The sequence below is a fragment of the Metopolophium dirhodum genome, chromosome 5 (assembly GCF_019925205.1).
Source record: "Metopolophium dirhodum isolate CAU chromosome 5, ASM1992520v1, whole genome shotgun sequence".
Classification (NCBI taxonomy): domain Eukaryota; kingdom Metazoa; phylum Arthropoda; class Insecta; order Hemiptera; family Aphididae; genus Metopolophium; species Metopolophium dirhodum.
In genome coordinates, this window is record NC_083564.1 from 29,114,187 (window position 1) to 29,123,163 (window position 8,977).

The window sequence follows — 8,977 nt, forward strand, 5'->3', positions numbered from 1 at the left end:
GATTATACAACAAGGTTGTTTTACCACAACCAGATGGTCCTATAATTAAAACACGTGAAGGTAATTCAAATAAAGATTTTTTTTTATTTTCATCTTCAATAAAAAATTTTACTTTTACTTTATCCATTTATTTAAAAAATATATATATATTTGGTAATATAAATAAGAAAATGGAAAATATTTTAAATAAATATGATAATTATATAATAAATAGCCAATATGAAAGTTATATACCTCAAATCACAACAGAATTAAATAAACCAAACCGAAATACAATAGTTATAGTAGATGGTAAAGATAAATTTCTGAATATTAAAAATTCAAAACTTTATTTATTACTTGAATATGTACAAGAAGATGGTACTAATTATCCCACAAAATCTAATGTTATGTTATCTGATAATGGTGGAGCATTTCCGTTTCAAAAAGTTACAATTAAATTAAATAATAAAATTATAGATGAAAGTGAGAATACTGGAAGACTAAGTACAGTAAAAGGTTATATGAGTTATGCTGTTGATGGAAATGGTCCTACACAAAATTCAGGATTTCAATCTACATCTGAAGGGGGAGGAAGTGTCGAACTCATCATTCCTTTATCACACTTAGGTTTAGGATCAATGAAAGATATAAAAAATCCTCTTTACAATGCTAGATTTGAAATAATTTTTACAAGAAACACTGATGATGATGCATTGATTCTAGAAACAAACACTGAAGCTACAGCAGAGTCAAAAAATGTTAAAGCAAAACGTGGTAAAGTTAATATTTTAGAATTAAAAGTTCAAATGCAAACAATAGAATATGATGAAATAACAAAAATTCAAATAGTTGATGAATTAATTAAGAAACCGTTTATTTTAGATTTTAAAAAATGGCAATGTATTGAAATCAGAAATCTTACTGGAAAAAATATAAGATGCGATTTATCATCTAATTATCGAAATAATGAACATCCATTGTTTGGTGTTGTTTTTTTTCAAAAAAACAGATTAGACAATCAAGATAGTAATGCTGCTTTTTTTGATGATTGTAATGTTGTAAATTATTCTTTTAAAGTTAATGGAAAAAAATATCCTAATGAATTGCAAAATCTTGATTTTAATGATATGAAATTTTGTCAAGCATATGAAGATCATATGAGTTATAAAAAAACCTATTATAAATCACATGAAGAAAATCCATTAATGTATTTAGATAAACAAATGTTTAAAAAGAGACCATTTTTTGTTGTTAACATGAGTAGACATCAAAGTCAAATTGCGGTCACCAACTGTACACTAATTTTAAACGTAGATTTCAGTAAAAATTTACCTGAGAACACAATTTGTTATGTTTGTTTAATTTCTAGTGCAGTGTATACGTTTGATATTGAAAGAGGAATAGTTGATGAAAGTTTTTAAAAAAAATGGTTCCATACTTTAATTTTTCAAGATATTTTATCTTGAAAAAAAGTTTTTCATATTTATTTTTTGATTAGATCAAGAACACCAATAAATTCTTCATCAAAATTAACAATATTACCTTTCAAATCTAAAATATAAATTTCTATTTTTTGAAACCGATTTTTACTCACTGGTCTATATATCATTTTATGAGGTTTAATCAAAGCACTATTAGAATTATATTGAAATAAAAATAAAACTTCATCATAATGAGATAGCTCATCAATGTCATGTGTAATAGATTCTTCAATTATATTACAATGTACTTCTAATATTTTGTTGTTATTATTTAATGATGAATTTTCTCCATAATGTGTATATATTGTATCAATCCCTCCTAAACTTAAATTTAAATCTTTATCAAATGAAAAATAATCTTTTGTTGTTATTTTAATATAGTTATCATTATTTTCCAACTTCATAATTGAATTGAATAAGATATTTAAATGCTCAATTGAATAATTTCCTTTTAATTCAGTTTTACTATTTTTAGTAGAAATAATACCTTTAATATTTTTTATAAAACCTTGTGTATAAATCATTACTTTCTTTGTACCTATTATTTTATAAAAAATATCTGGTGCTACTTCGAATGAAGCAGGCCATCTTTTATTTATAGGGATTGCATTTGTTATAAAATCTCCAATATAATCAATACCTAAACATTTTGATAAATATTTATCAAAACATAGACCGATTGAGGCTGAAATATTTATAAAACCATCAATTAATTCAAGAGTTATTTTAGGAAAATCGTAAAAATTCATTAAATTTTCAATTTCATTTATTGTGTATATTCCTTTAAAAATTGTGTCCATTGGTATTTCACCATTTCTACCTAATCTAAATCTACAATCTTGTTCTATATTTATATAATTTTCATTAGAATTAGGATGATAAATTATTGGTTTACTACTAACCATTGAAAAATCAAATTCACTGTTTTCGAAACCTAAATATTTTTTTAATTTTTCATCTAAATTATAATAACAAGGAGATTTAATTGTAATTCTATTAGTTTCATCAGAGAATGATATAATAAGTGGTTCTATTTCTTTGTTCAATTGTTCAATACTATATCTACCTGTGTTTATATGTATTATATTCTGTTTAATTGTTATACAACACTCTGATTCAATATTAATAAAATTGTTGCCTTTCAAAACTAATGAATAGAGACCTAAAAAATGATCACTATCATTATTGTGAATAGGTTTGTTTAAATGAATACAACCCTTTTTAACTTTTATAAATACCATTTATAAAAGTAAATTTATTTTTTTATTTAAAATCAAAATCATGTCTTGTTTTCCCATTCTTTAAAATTTTTCACAATTATAAATAAGATTCAATTTTGTTTCCGAACATGTATTATACCGTGTTATTTTGTTTTCTGTAAATTCATTTGTATATCTTTCTGGTAAATTTAACATATATTCATCGTTTAATACAACACTTATTCTTTTTCCAAACTTTGTATCAATCATTATGAACTTATTTACTTTGTATGGTTTTCCTTGTTCCAAATCATTAAATTTTATAAATGTATATCCATTGTTCATTTTATTTAAAGCATCTTTAAAGTTTTCCATTTCCATTTCTTATTTATATTAGAAAATATAATTTTTTTTATTTTCAATAATTTTTTTTAAAAATTTTCTATTTAAAAATTTTTTTTCAATATAAATATAAAAAATGAACGAAACTATATATTGTCTTAAATGTAAAATTCAAACAAAAAATATTAATGCAAATAAAATTCAAACAGTTAATGGTAGATGGAGAATTTCATCAATATGTTTTAAATGTAACACAAATAAAAGTAAATTTATAAAAAATCCTACAATTGGACATAATATTTCCAATAAAAAATTAAATGACCCAGATAAAATGATATTAGCTAAAGAACTTCATAAACCAGTTAGAAAAAAATTTCCTAAACGAAGAATAATTACTAAAGGTATTGATGATTTATGGGCTGCTGATTTAGTTATAATGAGAAATTATTCTGATGAAAATGAGGGTTATTCTTATATAATAACTGTTATAGATACGTTTTCAAAATTTTCTTGGGCTTTAGAACTCAAAAAGAAAGATGGAATTAATGTTTCAGAAACATTTCAAAAAATAATAAAACAAGCTATATCACAAAATCATCAAGCACCAAAATTACTCCACGCAGATAAAGGTTTGGAATTTGAAAATAAACATTTTAAAAAAGTTTTGCAAGAATATGGAATTAAAATGTATCACACCCAAAATGAAGAAAAATCGTCAATTATTGAAAGATTTAACAGAACATTAAACAGTAAAATGAGATTACATTTTGAAGTTACAAATTCTAAAAAATGGATTAAAATTTTAAAAAGTTTAATATATGAATATAATTTCAAAGACATACATCGATCTATTGGTATGAGACCTTGTGAAGTAAATAAATCTAACGAAGATGAAGTTTTTCATAAATTATTTTCTACAAAAAACAAACCTAAACCAAAAATTAAATTTAGTGTAGGTGATAGAGTAAGAATAACAGCTTCTAAAAAAACATTTGGTAATAAATATAGTAATAATTGGACAAAAGAAATATTTATAGTTAATGAAATTTTATACACAAATCCTATTACTTATAAAATTATAGATTTAAACAATGAAGAGATTATAGGGAGTTTTTATAACCAAGAGTTACAAAAAACAAAATTTTAAATGATATTTTTTAATAGAAATTATTCTATTAAAAAATTGAATGTAAAAAAAAAATAATATTTTATATAATAAAGAATGGATGGATTAAATAAAATTGAACCTTTAGTTAAAGAAATTGATATCAATAATAAAATGGATGTATTAAATAAAATTGAATCTTTAGTTAAAGAAAATGATAACAATAATAAAAAAATATATCCTGCTAAAACTTGTGATAAATGTAATTTAACAGTTAAATACAGCAGTTGGTCTACTCATTTAAAATCTTATAATCATCAAAAAAATGATATAGATCAAACAGTTTTACCTTTTAGATTTAATAAAACATACAAGGGTATATCAATTAATCAATATAGACTAAAAAATTTTAATTATTTGAAATTAATGCGAAATAATATAAAAAGAAGTATAACAAAAAATAAATGTTATGTGAAATTTTGTGCTTTTGAATACTATGAAAATTCTGTGAATGTTAAATATAATCTAAATAAAATTCCAATTGATGGAAATATTTTCATTATTAGTCAAGGAGATGTTGATTTTGGAAATGGAAAGCCTTATGTTTCTAAACTATTACATTCACCAACTTGGTTAGAACTTTGTAAAATAGCTAATGAGCAAATTATTACAACAGGTGATTATACTCACCTTTTTCTAGATGATATTAAGTTTATTCAAGATTTAGGAAATATTAAAATATGTGAATTTTTTATGGGATCTTAATATTATTTAAATGTTATTTTTAATAAAAATTATTTTTATTAAAATATTGAATGTTAAAAAAAATAATATTCTATATAATAAATGGAATATATAAATAAAATTGAACCTTTAGTTAAAAGAAATGTTAACAATAATAAAATGGTTAACAAAACTTGTGAAAAATGTAACTTAACAGTTAATTACAAAAATTGGTCTAGACATTTGAAATCTATTCGACATCAAAACAATGATCCAGATCAAACAATTATACCTCGATTTAGACGAACATACAGAGGTACAACAACAACAAATGTAAGAACAAGACAAGAGAGCATACAAAGACCTGCAGATAAAACTTGTGATATTTGTAAGATAACTGTTAAATACAACAGTTGGTCTAAACATTTGCAGTCTATTCGTCATCAAAATAATGGTATAAGACCAAGAATATCAAGAGAGCCCAAAGCACATAGAGTTTTTAATTTTACTGAAGAAATGTTTGAAAAAAACAACACGATTCGACCTATTTTAAAAAATGAAGAAACAGCATTTCAAAGTAGATTAAAAACTTATATTATTAAAAATAATATGGGTATTAAAGATATACAAACATTTTTAAATCGTTTAGATAATCCAGTAATAGGACGACTTAAACAAGAATTAAAAATAAAAATAATAAAACAAACAAATTTAAAAGTAAATATTTGGTTGTATGCTATATATAAGAGAGGTACTAATAAAGAAAATATGGAATATGAGGAAAAAAGTTTTAAAACATCAAATAAAATTTTAACAAAAAATTCTAACTTAAATGATTTTTATACAAATACAAAAATTAAAATTGTAAAAGAAGAAGAAGATTTTATAATGAAAAAATCTCAATGGAGACTTCATGAAATTTTAAGTTTGGGAATAAATATAAATAAATATGTTCCTTTTAAGGGTTCTTCATATATTCCATTACCTAAAAACATTGGAAATAAAAAAGCTATTATAAATGTTAAAAATAAAGATGATAAATGTTTTCTTTGGGCAATACTCTCTGCTTTACACCCTGTTGAAAAAGATGGACAAAGAGTAACTAAATATAAAAAATGGGAACATGAATTTGATAAAGAATTTAAAGATATTGAATTTCCAGTAAAAATCACAGACGTTCCGAAATTTGTTAAAAGAACAAAAGATATTTCTATTAATATGTTTTGTTTAGATAACAAAGTAATTGTACCTTTAGAAACGAATGAAATCGAAAAAACTAATCATATAGATTTATTATATTTGACAGTGGATGATAAGGATAATAAAGGACATTATTGTTGGATTAAAGATTTAGGGAAACTAGTAGGAAGACAAAACACTAAAAATACTAAAAAAAGATTTTACTGTAAAATGTGTTTAAATAGTTTTGGTACAGAAAATATGTTAAATGAACATAAACATTATTGTACTAATAATAAAGCAGCTAAAATAATTCTACCAGAACCCTATAATAAAACTTTAGAATTTGAAAATTATAATCATTCATTAAGAGTCCCTTTTGTGATTTATGCTGACTTTGAATGTACACTTCAACCAATATATACTTGTCAACCAAATGATACAGAGTCTTTTACAAAATGTTATCAGAAACATATACCTAATAATTTTTGTTATTATATTAAATATAGTAATGGTGATTATAAACCACCTGTAAAATATTCTGGTCCAAACGTAACTAAAGAATTTTATGAATGTATGAAAAATGAAGAAATACTTATTTCTGAAATATATGATAAAATAGTTCCTATGAAATCATTGAATGTAGAACAATTAAATAATTATAATAAATCTAATAAATGTCATATTTGTGAAAGATATTTATCAGATTTACCACCAATGTTAGAGAAAAAATTTAAAATAATTAAAGACACTATTGAATATTATAAAAATACTGATGATGTTAAAAATTTTAAATTGTATGAAGATAAACTTAAAATAATTAAAGACACTATTGAATATTATAAAAATACTGATTATGTTAAAAAATTTAAATTGTATGAAGATAAACTTAAAATAATTAAAGACGCTATTGAATATTATAAATTATTAAATATTATAAAATATTGTAAATTTAACAAATTTATTTTGAAACAAAAAAGTAAAATAAAAAATCTTATAAAACAAGTTCTTTGTCCTCAAACGGTTAAATTGTATGAAGATAAACTTAAAATAATTAAAGACACTATTGATTATTATAAAAATACTGATGATGTTAAAAAATTTAAATTGTATGAAGATAAACTTAAAATAATTAAAGACGATATTGAATCTTATAAAAATACTGATGATGTTAAAAAATTTAAATTGTATGAAGATAAACTTAAAAACGAAATAGAAAATAAAAATAAAAATATGAGAAAAGTTCGGGATCATGACCACTTAACTGGAGAATATAGAGGAGCAGCACATTCTATATTATGTAATCTTAATTACCAAAATCCTCGTTTTATTCCAATTGTTTTTCATAATCTTTCAGGTTATGATGCCCATCTATTTATAAAAGAATTTGGGAACGATACTGAAAAAATAAAATTGCTCGCAAATAATGAGGAAAAATATATTTCTTTTTCAAAAGTGATATCACGTGTAGTAACTAGGAATGGTAAAGACATAAAATTATCTACAGAATTAAGATTTATAGATTCATTCAAATTTTTACCTAGTTCTTTAGACAAATTAACAAATAATTTAAGAAATGATTCGAAATTAAATTTAAAAAATAAATTTAAAGAACTTAGTAAATATTTTCCTGAAGAACATTTAGATTTAGTTACTAGAAAGTTAGCTTATCCCTATGAGTATATGGATAGTAAAGAAAAATTTAATGAAACATGTTTACCTCCTATTGAAAAATGTTATAGTTCTCTTACTGATAAAAATATAACTAAAAAGGAATATGAAAACTCACAAAAAATTTGGAAAGTGTTTAATATACAAAATATGTGTGAATTCACAAGTTTATATAATATGATTGATGTTTTATTGTTAACAGATATAATAGAAAATTTTAGAGATATTTCTTTAAAAAATTATAAATTAGATCCTATGTGGTATTTTACAACACCAGGATTTGCGTGGAATAGTATGTTAAGAATGACAAAAGTAAAATTAGATTTATTAACAGATGTCGATCAATTGTTGATGTTTGAAAATGGAATAAGAGGTGGTTTATCTCAATGTAGTCAAAGGTATTCAAAAGCAAACAATAAATACACGGGAGATATATTTAAAAAAAAAGAGGAATCAATATTTTTAGAATACTTGGATGCAAATAATCTTTATGGGTGGGCAATGAGTAAATATTTACCTACTGGAGATTTCAAATGGGTTGATAATCTGAATGATTTTAATGTAATGAATATTTCTGATGAATCATGTAAAGGTTATATTTTAGAAGTCGATTTAACTTACCCTAAAGATCTTCATGATCTACATTCAGATTTCCCTTAAGCACCGGAAAGACGTTTTGATGACAAAAAACTCCCAAAATTATTAACAACTTTGTATGACAAGAAAAAATATATAATACATTATGAAACACTAAAATTATATATTAATTTAGGTTTAAAAATAGAGAAAATTCACAGAGTGTTAGAATTTAGTCAATCTCCTTGATTAAAAGTGTATATTAATTTTAATACTAATCTCAGATCAGAAGCTAAGAATGAGTTTGAAAAAGAATATTTCAAATTAATGAACAACAGTGTTTATGGACGTACTATGATGAATGTTCGAAATCATGTTGATATAAGATTATGTTCTAATGCAGTCCAACTAGAAAAATTAATTGCAAAACCAAATTTTGATCGAAGAACAATTTTTACAGAAAATTTAGCTGCAGTTCATATGAAAAGATGTAAAATAACTTTCGAACAACCAATATATGTAGGAATGTGTATTTTAGATTTATCTAAAATGTTAATGTATGAATTTTATTATAATATTATAAAGAAAAAATATGGAAATAGAGTTAGATTGTTATATACAGATACAGATTCACTTATATTAGAAATAAAAACTAATGATTTTTATCAAGATATGAAAATTATGTTAGATCATTTTGACACTTCAGATTATCCAAAAGA